Genomic DNA, 15752 nt, shown 5'->3' on the forward strand with positions numbered 1-15752 from the left:
ATACTTACTCTGTGCTTTTCTTGATGAACGTACTTTATTGCGAGAATCTTTGAAAACAGCAAAGTATGGTGTCCTTTATTGTTGTCATTTTTTACCGGCCGCCGAACACAGTTCGACTCCAGGTCCACCTCTGGTGGGCTCTTGGGACCTTCTCTGGTCCCGATTTCTGTTGCTGTTGGTTTCGCACCGACCGCTTTTCTTTCTAGAACGCGACATTCATTTCGATGTTGTCCTGCATGCGTCAATTGCTGTTCTTTAGAAGTGCCGCCAACAATGTAGGTTAGGGCCTCTCGTATTCTCCGTGCGGCGCAGTTTCATTATACGCTGCAATGAATCAGACCTCACGACAAGGCCACGTACAAACGACAATGCGAGGCAGGCCGTTACGGCTTGACTAGCAATGATTCTGATTCAGCCTGTGTCTGCGGCGCACTCCGCCAGCTGGAGCGCGCTTCCAGGATGGGGAGTCATGCGCGCAAAGTATGGGGGAAAAAACAGCAAACTGTTCCATTCACTTCGGTTCTCTCGGTTTGCTTTGGTTTACCTTTGTGTAAGTTAACTTGAATTTTATCTACTGTCTTCATCGACTTTTGTGCGTAGGATGCGGCTGAGAACAAAAGCGAGCAGTGTCCGGCTTTTCTCTGAAATTTATTAATTTCGATCAAGAATACCGACATGCTGATTGTCTTGTCACATCTATAATATAAGCATTTCGTGGAGAAATATCCAGGTTTTCGGATTGCATGTGAGAAATTGAGAAGCTGTGAGAGTTCAGAGTCAAAATCATTCTCCAATAAAAGCACGGCTCATCAAGACGAGGACAGATTAAGTAAGCGTTCGAACGCCGCTGCGAAATGGGAGGCCAAGTAGTCATCGTTATTATAAAGGCCAGTAGTAGTTGTACCTGCTCCAATCTATAATTATCCATTACTTGTCCGAAACAGTCTCGAATAAGAGACGTCATTAAAGGTTGCACCTTAGTTTGACACCAGGAAACGTAGACAATAGCAGCCACCTTTCTGTTTGCTCGTTTGCCCTGCGATGCGTCACAGCCTGCCCTCCAAAGCGCACGAGAATGGGAGCGAGAAGAGTAGAGGAGGCGAGGGCGAGGGTTTCGGCCGTAGCCCGCAGGATGGATCGCGGAAGCGAGCTCTTTCCGGGCGCCGAGTCACACGGCGTTGCTTCGGCCGTCGGCCGCCGAAGGCAGCGACGAGGCAGGGACATTTGGCGACATTGGCCTACCGTACACACCGTAGCCGCGTGTAAACACGGCCGCCCTCGGCGGTCGTATTGGCGGTCACGAACCTGCCCTTGCGCATCAAGGAGCGACCTCTGGCTCCGCACGTCGAGCGGAGGGCGCGACAGGATGGCACAATAGCTCCTTCGCAACAATTGTTCGACAAGGTGTTGTTCTGCCGGTAGTTTCCGCGGTGAATGCGAGGAAAAGTACCGAACAAGCTATATGTGAATGATAATCCTTAATCTGTTATACTTCTGGGGATGTGTTTGATCCAATAAGACAAGGTAGGATCAGATAATGTTCCTCCACACAAATATAAAGATTTCAACTCGATTTTATTATTTATATTTTGCTTTCTCTCTGCTTGCCTGCCGCAATATGGGACACGTAGGTAGGATGTAGTTTCTTTTTTTCCTTTTTCATTTCTAAGATAACTTTTTAGCCGAGGGCGGTCATTGCCTCAAGTGTTCCGCGTACCGTAGATCCCGGTGAAAAATATTATATGCGATTTGTGCCATTATTAATGGTGACTTCGAATCGCAGAGTTGGAGCACTTCTGGAGCAACGTTTCCTGCTCTTTTCGGAGCAACTGTACTCTAAACGCAGATCTGAGGCACGGATCACGTCTTCCATTCGCAGACAGGGAGCGGTTGCCGAGCCGACATTGCTCCGTGGAGCAGTCGGGACTGCTCCGCCGAAATCGGCGGATCCGACCGGAAGTTCGCGTGACGTTCTATTTCAGCGGTGATAGCGGCGCCCTACATGCTCTGGCCTGCATGCTCTGGCCAGAGCAAGTGTACTCCAATCGCAATTTCAGGCCGCGCGCTCTGCGCTGGATTCATGCGCTCTGTCACATAGCGTGCAGACCGCTCCGCGCCTGTGATTGGAATTCACCATAAGACTGATCATTCAGGTTTTTCCTTAACGAAAATTATCAAAAAAAAACCATAGACGCGCACCAATATTATTTACTCAATAAGTAGTGTGAGTGTCTAAATGAACCTGCGCTTTACTTAGCGCTTTAATCAGCGCTAACTGATCTCCAGGGGTTCTCAGAGGGTGTTTTATGTCATTTCAATCAATGTTAAAATGGAGCGGCACCTCTGGCTACAGTAAGACTGGACTAGTATGTATCTGGCGACTACCTTACCAGCTTGGTCACGATTAAATGATCACAAGGAACGCAATTTTTGAACGCTGCGGATACATGTAAACTTTCAATTAGAAAGCTGCGCCTCATTGTTTAATAATACCAGCATCGCCCGGTTTATGAAGAAAGTTTTGTCTAGAGTGCTAATTTTATGGCTGAGGGAAGAGGGAAGTACAAAATAATGCATTCAATAATCGAAATGTGTGCAACATGAGCGCCTATTTCGAAAATTTCCTGGCCTTGCGGCGTGTTGTCAGCACCAAACGTTTACTGGATGCATGTTCTGGGAAGCAAGTTTACTGCAGCATCCGTTTCGTGATTCTTTCGCCTGATATTGATACCAGCAAACGCAGCATGCTCATACCTACGTGTCTTTAATATATAGCAGGCATTTAAAGTGACTAGCTTGCTTCGCGGCGCCCGAATAAATTTTTCCTGGCACCCGTGTGCCGTAAACCTTTGCTCCTCAATGTGTACCTTGTTCAAATGGCTGGTCGCGTGGCCCACCGAAGGTACGACCACAGCTTGCATATCATACATAAGCGGCTGAAAATTCGGGAACATCCAATTTTTGTCCGTCGTGTTAAAGGAGTGGAAAAATAGAACTTCAGACCATAGCTGCATTTACAGAAATTACGTTCTGCAGCGTTCCTGTTCAGTCTTTACAGCTTTTCAATTGCATTTTTAACGTGTCCGGCTATCCTGAAGTTTATAATGAACAGCAGAGTTAATTGTTCAATAAAGAATACAGTTCAATGCGCAAGGCGATCGTTAAGAATTTAGCATGAGTTTCAGTCTAGCCGGTTAAACGAGTTTAATATTAAGCGAAGGTTCATATTTTGTTAAAGCACTCGCATAGATTCTTTTAAAGAATGCAGGACCTCGGCCATAGTTTCACTAGTAACAGAACCTAACAACGAAACTCAGGCTGCAGCGAAAGTGTCACGACTGCTTTGGAAAGCAAGATTGCCTAGAAATGCGTCGTCTCCTGTCATAGATAATTAATTATGCTTTAGCAGCAAGATAATTCATGGGCATACCTTTCTTTGAGCCTCGCTGCTTGGCCGGGAAAGAATGCGGTCAAGACATCGTTTCCATATTCAAAATGTGTATTGATATTAAACGGGTCAGCAAATAGGATTTTGGCCCATTTGTTTGGTTTTATAGGATTAGTTTATGAGGGGGTTTAACGTCCTAAAGTGACTCCGGTTATGAGGGACGCCGTAGTGAAGGGCTCCGAAAATTTCGACCATCCAGAATTATTTTAACGTGCACTGACATTGCACAGTACACGGGCCTCTAGAATTTCGCCTCCACTGAAATTCGACCGCCGCGGCTGGGATCGAACACGCGTCTTTGGGGTCAGCATTCGAGCGCCATTACCACTGAGCCACCGCGGCGGCTCCAGGTTTTATAGAATTAACGTCCCAGAGCAACTAAAACTATGAGTGATGCCTAGTGGAGCGATGCGTATAATACTAACCGCCTGGGGCTCCTACCATGCGCTGAAATCGCACAGTACACGGACCTCCACTATTTCGCCTACATCGAAATGTTACCGCAGCGAGCGGGATGAAATCCGCGGCTAACGTGTGCTGTGCAACATCAGTGCATGTTAAATAGTTTCAGGAGGTCGAAATTATTTGGAGCCCTTCACTAAGGTGTCCCTGATGGCCTGAGTACCTTTGGGAGGTTAGTCCTGTAAAATAAAACCAAATGTATCATAATCTTATCTGATGACTCATTCAAACCTACAGACTTTCTCGATAGGATTTTTTAACTTCATGACGGAATGATATGAAAATTTATTGGACAGCAGCTGCTCTTTCACAAAAAGTGACAAGACATGGTCATATATACAGAACATCTACGAGACGTACCAATTCGGTCGCCTTTGACAAAGACTACTGCCGAGAGCCTTGCATGTGGCCGAGCAACTAAAGAAGACAGGAAAGGCTCGCCTGTGTTGACGGACACGTTATCTTGATGCTGCATCCATTTTCAGCCTCAAATGATGTTGACAAGCTGCGTCACAAACGGGGCAGGCCGTGCCAACGACTAGCTGTTGCATGGAACGTCGGAGCTCATTTTGTTGGCAGCACCACACAACAGAATTTATTCATTGTACTTTCCTTATGCTAAACAAGAGTGAAAAAAGAACCATGTCGTGTTTTCTCGCGCAAAATACTGGCAGTGAAAGCAGACAACGTATGCTGCTCGTAATAAAAAAGCTTCGGCTAAACCATAGCAAGAAGCATTCAAAACAATTGTCGTGAAGCAGCTTTAGCAAAAATGCAAGGTAAGTTAAAAATCACACGCGAGATTACGCAATAAGCGAAGCTTTTTGATTTTCTTTTGGTGATGAGCGCTCTAATTGTTTTGCAGTTAGTATTCTATGTCCTTGTTTCTCATTTTGATCTCTGCTGTTAATTTGAAATTTTCTCAAGTTCCCTTCCGATAATAACAATTCTGCATTAACTGTAAAGTGATTTCTCCTTCTCTTTATGTACACCCAATGTCCAGAATAACTTCGCATAGTGTACGTGGTCATTGTGCCTCAGTGAAATGAGAGCCTGCATAAATTACATGTTCACTTGATTGATGGCTGCATGCTCTAAATTAAGCGAAACGTATGCCGACGCAGAGTGCCCTCCTAGTAAATATTTCTGGCCCGCAATGAGAGTGGGGATTTCAGCAAAGGCAATTTCATGACTATAATGACACTTAGAGCGCCTCACGCTCATCCCGGATTAATCATTTCAAGCTCCCTACCTACAAAGCACTACATAAGGAACTGGCTTCACTTGTTCTTAAACAAAGGGAAATATGCAGGTCATAGTTTAAACTTATATCTTGACCGTTTTTTAACTACATACAAAAAATCGTTGATATGTTGGTCATATTGCCGAAATACAATCGTTATATTTTATTCCGACTTATGCGCGCAGACAAAAAGCCAAACGCGCCTGTCAGTGCAGTCATTCCTGGTAAACATTGCAAGGCTTCTCTTGCCCACGAGAACCCCTAAGCCACTTACAAATTGTTTCTAAAGTACACATCTATCCCCTCATTCTCTGCCGCTGTTCCGTTACTCGAAAATACAGCTTCCCGCTTGAAAGATGTTACCTTTGTTGGTAGTACTCGCAAGGTCGTTGTGTAGCCCTGGAACGCATATGTAGGCCCGTTAGGCGCCTCGGTTGGCAACTTCAGGGATGACACGGGCACGAAAATGCTTCCAAACGTCTTCACTGTACTGGCACCGTCAATGTTGCATATGATGACCTATAAATAACCTATGAATAGATATGGTATATAAAATGTGAATAAGAGAGGGGAAACTCCTTGAGGCTTCCCCCTCCCTTGTTCGCTTTGTTTTTGCAAGAAACCCATCTGCTTGGCTTCTCTCTACCGTCAATTGATATGGCGTTATTTCTAAAATAACACTGTAATCCATTAGGATTTTTATGTGACAACCGTCGTTGGTAAGGAGGATTAGTTAGACACAGGAAGGCAGGTGTTTGTTGCCTGCCACTTAGTTATGTGTTACGGAGCCTTGGCTTCTTCCGTACCTATTTGCACAAACAGTGTGTTGATAGTTTCACAACTGCGAATACGGGTTACAAGCGTATAATAAAGCGAAACAGGAGTTTCGTGGTATGCTTCCGGATAAGAACTGCTTTTGAACTTTTATTCCAGACGCTTGCGCAGCAGGACCCGAGAGGACACAGTCCAGAATGCAGGTCGCTCCGCCTCCTTCTGCGAGCTTCCGAGTAGAGAACTTCAGTTATGCATTTAGCTTGCGAAACTCGGAACGCTCACGACGCACCTTGAAGTACATTCATGTATGTCACTATATCAAGGTTTGAATAAAGCTGACGCAACGGCCCACGTCAAGACTTTGATGCCACGGCCATTCACGCAAACCGGCGGAGACGTTTCCTGCGTTCCTCCGTCAGGCACAAAAAACGGGGCGTGTTTATGCCTTTTGCTGTTTTCCCCATTTGTTTACCGCGCGCGCGACGCATATTCCTCGAGGCCGCTCCGCTGACCCGGCTGCGTTCCCGTCGAAGTGTGCGCGTGGGCTGCTAGGAATGCATGACATTACCGCAGCCAGTTATAAAATGTGGTTGTTGACACCCGGCTACCGCTGCTGCTGCTGCAAAAAGAAATAACAATGCAATAAAGCAAAATAGCGCGAGTTCCTTGCTGCGATAGACTTTCGTTGGATGCATAGGCTTAGGGCCTCAACCAAAAAAATATTTATGTGCCTATAGTTTATCACGCCAGGGACTGTAGAAAAGTTGAAACGGGACAGTGTTACGGTGTTGGTGAAACGTTCACGCTGGTGACAAAATCCTGCACCGATTTATATATGTCGCAACATACTAGCAAGTTGGCTGTAGGCGTTAGTACCAAGAGGGTCTTCTGCATGTTTGTAGATGAAGGCACTGGTAGACTAGGCGGGGTGTCTTTAGATGATCAGGTGAAGGCACAGCGTGACTGAGACAGGACGAAGAAAGCAGACGCACTGCCAACTCACGAATGATGATGTTTATTGTTGTCACGCAATAAATATGTGAAAAAGAACACAGAAACACGTGGCACTGCAGCAAAGATTGATGGCGCAAGACAAAAACATCCGTGAATTTGAACACTGACGAAAAAACAAACAAAAATGTACAAGCAGAAAATAATTAAAAATGCAAAAAAAAACCACTCATATCTTCTTAGCTGCCCCCCCCCCCCCCCCCCCCCCCCGAGGTAGTCTATTTCTTTTGCCTCAGTCGCACTGTGCCTTTCCCTGATGAACATGTACCGACTAACTCCATAAAGTACCCTTTTGTGCGGTTAGATTACTCGGGCATGCGTATTCGCCCAATGGAGCTACCAGGGGACAATTTTTTCGTCCCTGAAGCAATGCTGATTGAAATGTTTTACCGTTACTCCGTGAACAGTTGTCGCGTTCATTGTATTATGTAATACTCTCTATGAATTTGCGACTAAGCGACAAAAATTTGCCGTAAATATGCCACTGAGGCCGGAACTATCCACAATTTCTTCTTCATGCATCCCTATGATTATATTAGGACGTATCTTAAGGACAGCATGAGAACAATTTTTTTTAGCCTTACACTTATTGTTTTTATGCACATCGTTTTAAATTTATGGGACAACGTGTTACGCTCGGCTGCAAGCTCACTTTAAGGTTTAGTCGCACCAACGGAATCGAATTTATTTGCAGGAAAAGCTTGAAAAAAAATTAACCGTCAATTACAAAATATTTCCAACAGCGGGAAGGGCGCAGAAAGAAAAGATCGTACGAGCGCTGACTGCTAGTTGACAAGTTTTATTGCGTAAGTTTTATTGCTGACAGTCTTATGTTTGAAAAAGGACAAAAAGCTTCAAGCTCACTTCAAGAACAAGACCTGGAAAAGAAGAGAGGACACTTGGAGAAGCAAAATTATTAAACTGATTCCAGAAGTGTTAAGGTCAGACTACGTTCAAGATAATGCCATTCGTTTCTCCCAACGCGTATGCAGGACAGGTGATGCAAGAAAGACTCATCTTTTCGATATCGAAAACCTTCAACGATGCCTCGCAGGCGTGCTTCTGCTTGAACTGCAATTATTTTCTTCCAAGCGCAGCTGAGGGGTTGCTTAAGGCTATTAGACGTTATTTAGTTCTAAAGGCAGGCCCATCCCGCGTCAGTAACCCTTCAGACACGCTTAGATCGAAGCCACTGTGCTGATGGAAGCATACTTATCTATGCAACTTTTGAGATCAGTTTGATAGCTTTGCTTTCTACTCGGACTTTTCTGTTTGTTCTTTTCGTCTCTTAGTTGTAGTTCTCGTCTGTATGGAGCTATTAGGTTGCCTCTTTCTACAAATTGCACAGCTCCAACAAATCTTGGCAGTTGCTATATAGCGCTTGAGCTGTCAAATGCTTGGTCCTTGTCCTTCGTGAGGTTCTCAATATTGCATAAGAACCAACTAGTCGTTGTGCAAAGTCTGCTGATCCTGGAAATAATAAACAAGTTACTTCATTGGTGACATTATTCTTATAACGTTAAGGCCAGCGCGGTGTCTCAGTGGTTATGGCGCTCGACTAATGACCCGAAAGATGTGGATTTGATCTTGACCGTGACGGTCGCACATTGATGGACGCTAAATGCTAAAGGCTTGTGGGCTGTGCAGCCTCAGTACACGTTAAGGAAAGCCAGGTGGTCGAAAATATACGAAGTCCTCCTTTACGGTGTTCCTCATGGGCTGAGACACTCTTTGAGGTTGAATCCAATAAACCAAACCATCTCACGACGTTAAAGCAGGGGATCATGCAGCCAGCAAAAATTGCATTTGTGATAATTTATCTAAAGTGTATGTTATAGAACACCAAGAGGCAGGCTGGAAGAGTGCTTTTCTGACCTACTGCTTGAGTCCACCGCAATGCTTCTGCTCACTGAGGAATCAGTGTCTAGATAGGAACCAAAGAAGTAACTCACAGCATAATCCCAGACGCATTTAATTCAGATATGAAGATAAGTTCGATTCACTGCCTTGTTACAGAAAGGTTCTTGTGGTGTCCTAAGTGTAACAGTCTGCAGTCCTTAAAATGGGTATGAACTTTGAGAGCGTAACATACGAACAAATCCGCTGCCACTTCAAGTTGGGATAACATTTTGCCCTTCCCTCACTTTGTAGATTGATGTTAAATTAAGTCAGTGCTTTCAAACACATTATATTATTTTTGCTTCGTGAGCAAGTTTTGTTTTTCGCACCATAATAGTTACGCTTACAGCGTGGAAAGTGAGAGTAGCGCAAAACGGGACAAAGGGACAGAGAAAGAGTCTGTCTTTCTCTGTCCCTTTGTCCCGTTTTGCGCTACTCTCACTTTCCATGGATCACCGTTACCGACTCGCCCAAGTTTCTACCCTTGTGGCTTACAGCGTGAACCACAGTTATAGATATTTCTTTTGAAAGAGGAATACATTGCAGGTTCTCAATTATATTTATTGCGCTAAGCAGGCAGTGCAGGCACATCAAAATTAGATGCCATCAGTGACAGTTTTAACTACGGCTATGTAATCCTGTATATTTAGGGCTCTTTTCTATCATGTGAAACCTTGTGTTACCCGATATTTGAGACTCAAATATATTTTGTGAAGATGTCCCTATATTGGATTTCTGTCTGCGATTGCGATGAAAGAAAGAACCTAGCGGCTTTCTCGGCCAGTCAAGAAGTGCTAAAACAGAAGATAGTGAAAGGATGCACGCCAAAGAAAAAGCTGCCGACGCCGCCAGAGTCGCCGTACCAGGCCGGCAGCCAGGCGTGCTGGTAATTCATGCCTCTTGCGCGCGTTGGTCGCATGGAACAGCTGAAGGCAATGAGTGCTGCTTCATAAGTGAAGCAAAGCCTTTCGCTCAGCCCAGAAGCGAACGGGTATCCCACGTTCACCCCCCTGAGAAGGATATCAGCAGTTTTAGCAAGGCGCTGTACAAATCAGTACGCGATCAGAAAAGACGCTTTCTACTCGTCATGTTACTAAAGTTGTTCTTTGTTTTAATTTCACGAAAATACATCTCTCGTCATCTTTGATTACTTTTCGTCATAAACCAGCAGTTATCCCGCATGCAAGATCCACATGCAATTATCCCACACATTATCCCACTGCAGTGTATCCCGCTTCTGGAGGCACCTTCAAGAAAACGTAGCGCATCAACGGATAAATTTTAATGGCGATTACTCCTGTGGTTGTGCGGATGATCAACACTAGCTTGTGCCCATTGTGCTTCATCGATCTTTGCATTTGCTTTGAATGCAGCTGACACGCAACAGTCACGTGATACAACACTGGTTTGGGCGGCGGACTACCTCTTTAGGCGAGAGTACCCGCGATACATCAGTGGTGCGGATAAGGTCTCTTCTTCTATCGGCTTCAAACTATAATTTGCCACGCTTGGGTAGGTGACGATTGAGATTTGATTTTGGCAAGGTTACAACGAGTGCTTTATGCTGTGAGCAGGGTGGAGGGACGGGCTACAACATCTCGTGCCACACCGCGCCTGCACTCAGTGTTCTAACCCACCACACGCTTGTGGCTCTTGTCTCCGGCATATGTGCGGCTTTCAGAGCACGACACTCAGCCTTTGCTGCATCCGCGGCCATCCCACAACAAGACTGATATGCCGCATCCCAGGTGGCGGCTTTATCACAAGTGCTGTGTCTCCTACTGCCCAGGCTCGTAGGGGGTCACACCATGCAGTCATTTCAGGGCGAAATCATGAGCGTCGTTTCAAGACGTTTGGTGCCGTAGTGTTGCGACCACGCGCTCCGATTGGGGACAACGAAGTTATACCCAGGACTGCGGCAGTGGCTAGTCGCAAGGGGTGGTCACGTGGTCGTGGAAGGTTTTTAGCAACAGAGACGACAAACACTGACATGCGTTTTCTAGGAACCTTCGCGTTAACAGTTAGCGTTGCAAAAGCTGAAAGCACCGCATGAAAGAGTGTATATATCGGACGCATTCTGACGGCGTACTTTCATTGAAATGTTGATGAATTTAAACCTAATTTTATGCTTGATATCTACAGCGTTGCTTCAGTTATCTCTTTTTGAGGCGCCCACATTTCTAATGCTAATTTTGTATTGATAGTTTCCTTATAACCTGAGCTACAGCTAAGAATAACTTTATTGTAGAAATGAACTCCATATGTAAATTATCAAGTCCAAAAAATGTCGGATGTCGGTCATATCTTCCTACTGATACTGTTACAACTTTCGAAGTGTGGGAGAAAGTGACGCACCACCGCTTTCGGAGGAACAAAAAAGGTAATTTTGTTTTTAACAGACTCGTTGGAGCTCTTTGAACTATCCAACACTTGGTGTCTAGCATGCATTATGTTTCCTTGGGCAAAACATAAAAACACTCAATGCAGAGGAAAATACGGCAGGTTTGGAACTCATAATTTGTGCGTGCTTCCTTCTGACTCGTAGAGCGCCAGCGGCATTTTCACCTTGACACCCCTCGCTCTGGGGGATGCTAACGTTCTATGAAGCGCACTTCGCTCGGGACGCCCACCATTACGTCCCTGTCCCGTTCTTCTGCCTTGTTGCTTATGAACGCGACAAAATCTTTGCGCTTGCTGAAAGTTTTGCGTTGATGAGTGGACGTCCCTAATGTAACTAAAAAAACATATAGGCACACTCTTTATGCTCAGCCGATCGGTGGTGAATTGCTTTCACCGCAGCGGCATGTAGCGTGAAATAAATTAGCCGAATCTAGCCGCTCTTCGAACGTCACTCTGACTATTAACTGCTGTGTCGCAGATCAAATGAATCCACAGCACCCGTGCTCTTATTGTAGTCAAATACTGATTTCTAGCATGTCACTGCTACCACATACTCATTACTAAGCTCTCTGGTAACATCTGAGATTTCCTTGGGGTCATGGAAGTTATACAGAACATGTACATTTTATTACTCCCCTCTCAAATGCTGCTTCCACCCAATTTGGGCGCCAAACATACTCGCCTTTTTGTAGCTTGGCACGTGCTTTACTTCTTCAAGGGGATTCTTCTTGTTTGTGCGAGCTGCCGCTGCTGCTATAATTTAGAGTTCAGCAAGCTTTTTCATGAGCGCTCAGTAGTAAAAAATTGTTGAAGTACAGTTGAGCTTGTGCCGAAATGTTTTCCGTAAGGTTATGAACAATGTGGTCGCGGGTTAGAATAAACCTTTTCCGTGAAGTCTTCTCTTACACTTCTCTTGATAGGCTTGAGTGCCGTGTATCGCTTGAGCGACGAGCGTCCATGGAAAAGAAACGTGCCCTCTGTGCCAACGGGGAATATTGAACAGAAGAACACTGGTTCATAATGTCCATCAGAAGCCTGTCAGTCATCTTCACCCCGTTTCTTTTGTGTGGTAATTTCATGCAGGTATAGACAGCTGAAGAAATCTTCAAACCTTTGCTATGTCATTACCTCGGATAATTCGTGATTGTGAAAAAAAAAACCACCTCCGCTCCAATACAAATAAAATTGCTGCTATGGGTTTAGCCTCATCACGAGCAGCATGTCAAAGAATGCCTCAAGTTCTCTTCTTTCTATATCTTATCCCTAACACGTGTTCCTCTACAGCGCATAGCTGTTTGTTTCGACAAGAATGAGATCGATGACTTCAGAATCGAACTAAATCTTGGAAGCATCAATTGGCTTATTGAGAGCTCTTTGTCTGGCTCCCATGTCTCTGGTGATACCACAATTTTCATGGGTGTCCTAATTTTCATGGATAAATGGCCGCCTTGAACTTCATTTTCATTTATGTCTTTGTTTTTCAATGTGGTACATGCTTCCTGCTCCGCCCTTCCTATTGATGTGTTTCCTATTTTTTCTTGACACTCGTTGAACTCACCTGCATATATTTCTGACCTTCATCAGTCGGCACCAGATAAGGCTCCTCCTCACTCAAAGCAGTATCTCCATCCCCCTCATTTGGCGCCGCGTGGTCTCGTAGGCTAAAGTAAAGCTAGAGAGCTCCTCCGGCGAGCCGACTTGGTTCAAGAATTTATTAATTAGCTATCCAAAAAACTCGAAAAGAAACACAAACGACTGAAGGGCACATACACAGTGCCGACCGACGCTTGGCCGAGCGCGTGACGCATAGTCGACCCAACAACCGCGAGAACGGGCGCGTAGGACTAAAGGACAGTGCTACATAAATAAGCGCAACGCATAAGGAGCGCGCAACAAGAAGCTGTATCGCAAGGCAGTGGGTGTTTCTGTTAGGCCTACGTATCATGACATCAAAATCGATGAGGCATTCACGAATAATGATTGTTACAGTGCACCATTCGACGCACCGTGCTGATTTTTATGAGGCCTAGAGGCCCCATCCTCGAGGCCGGTAAAAGGGGAGGCTTACCAGGCGCATGTGTAGCAAATGATAGCTTCGTTAAAACTGGTGTAAAATATTGCAACTTAAGTTTCACAAGGCCACAAGTTTCACAAGTTTCACAACGCAAGAAGCACATTTATCCTCCCAGCCCGTGAAATCAAAAGGTGGACGTCAAGCCCCTCAGCCACGAAAGGAAGGGAAAGGCGCATACTGGCTCACTAGATCAGTGGACACATCAATCTGGCATTGAGGTGCGTCGTGATGGTGACAGCTATATGTGCTCTGCATGCGTTGGCGTTGACAACGTTTTGGCAGGAACGCGACACTGGAGCAATAGGCCAACAGTAGTCGAGCGGCGTAACCACTGAGTCACTCGGCTACTGAGCCTGAGTTCTCCGGTTCGAGCCGGGCTGCCGCGGTCTGGTTCGAACCTGGGTACTTAGGCTCAGTAGACCAACGCCTTAACCACATAGCCAACGCGGCGGGTGTTGGCATGCCAGCCCTTCCGCCCGCTGAATCAGCGACTACTGCAGGCCACGTCGTTCCTACTGTTCAGCGTGTCTATACAGCCTTAACGGACGGATCGCTGTGCGCAGATGTCGACCTTCATTGCCTGGAGGAGCACGCACCGGTAATACACAGCGCTAATGATGACATTCTTGGTGCATGTGCCTCCAGAGTGCGTGAAACGGGGGAAGAAAACAGTGGTAGAAAGGCTGCGGCGCCGAGTCCCTGCACTGTGGGATTACTGATGCCGCTGCCGGATATGCCATAGAGGCAGTCAGCCTAGCAATTCACCCCCTGACGGCAACTGTGGTGCGGATAAGCCAAGTTCAAGTGTGGCCTCGAAGCTTTGCGTGTCGGCGAGTTCTGCCTCCTCTCAGGAGGACAGCGTCCCTGCCAAGCACCAGTCCCGCCCTCGAATATCAAACAGCAAGAATCCTGCTCGGCGCTGCAGATAGAGAAGAAAAATAATGGCTGGTGGCCTAGCTCTGTTAGGCCAGGATATGCGTAGCAAAAGCGCGGCGACTTCTGGATCGGAATAGTTAATATATGAAATCCGTGCATTCATTATATGCGCCTTGATTCATGATGCAACCCCGAGAGGTCGTGGCGGAGTGTGCACCTATATTTGAGGCAAATTGTGTCGCGTTTTTTCTTTCTTCGAGACCAGAATATTGATTTTTTACGCACATTCATCCAAGTACATCTGCGAAATGCTCTGCCCGAGTACATCATGTCATATTCGTTTAAAAGAAGTGCAGGGGTAAAAAGATTTTGGCGCGAAGTTGTTTTGTATTTTAGCTTGTTAAAAGGGCGCTTTTCTTTAGAGTACTTCAGATCGGTAACAAAAGAAATTGTATAAAGATTTATTGGATGTCATGCTACCCATGCCAATGTACCGACAGCTAAGCTCTGCAGGCCCAGGGCAGGATGTTCTCAAAAGGGTGAAAAGAATGCCAGTGAAACGCTGCGTTGAAAGCTTTTTCTTTCAACTGTATATAAACACAATTCCAGTCAAAACATGGCTAGATAAGAAGGGAATTTTTGTGCCATGGACCGTAATTTTTTTGTGCAAAAAGCCAGAAACGATCGAACATGCATTCATAAACTGTTGGGACCCTGTATTTTATTGGGACATCCTTCAAAGGACGTTAAAGAAATACCTGCCTATCACACCATATGGGATCCTGTTTTTACCTGTAGGTGATGAAGGGGGTTTTCTTTATGACCTCATCATGCTACTCGGCCTGCATAGTTTATGGACAACAAGGATAGCATTTAGAAATGCTGATGTACACGTTCGTCCAGTGAGAGAAAATTTTATAGAAAGTGTTATGCACGTGCGGGAAGCTTACCGTGCCCCACTTGAGCCAACTGAGTGGCTACCCGTGTTGGATGAACTTGCTGCTCTGAAGAAGATTTAAATTGCTGCGTTGACCCGAGCGCGGTCAGCGTGTTTTAGTGGAGTGATGTCACTGTTGTAAAAACTGGCAAAAAAGAAAAAAAATCGGTCGTGGTGGAGTAGTAACGTCTCAGCCGCAAACGGCAAAAGCCCTGGCCTTGGTTCGATTCCCAGCCTCGACATAGGGTGTTTTTTTCAAAAAAATCGGTGAGTGTGCGGGGTTTCAGTGACTCCCATAGACTGCGCCACCGAACACGTTGGTTAGTGGTTAACCGGTATGGGAAAGGGCGGGTAAAGGCGGCTCCGCGGTGAGGAGCGCGGTGTGACGTCATGCCAGATGGCGCGGCGAGCGCGTGGAGTCTAGGGTGCCTCGATGCCAGCGCCGCCATTCAGGGTGGTGCCATCCCTTGACCGCACCGACGCCGCCTCTTTCTCGCTGCGACGCTATTTTAAATCACAGCGGGCGGACCCAGTTGCTCGGAGCAAGCAACTGTGCTTGCGTTGTTCGAGGCACAGTGGCTGCGGTTGACTCGCTGGTGGTTCTAGTTGTTTGAGAGTGTTCGACCGC

Source organism: Amblyomma americanum, chromosome 6 (genome assembly GCF_052857255.1).
Source record: "Amblyomma americanum isolate KBUSLIRL-KWMA chromosome 6, ASM5285725v1, whole genome shotgun sequence".
In the NCBI taxonomy this organism is placed as follows: domain Eukaryota; kingdom Metazoa; phylum Arthropoda; class Arachnida; order Ixodida; family Ixodidae; genus Amblyomma; species Amblyomma americanum.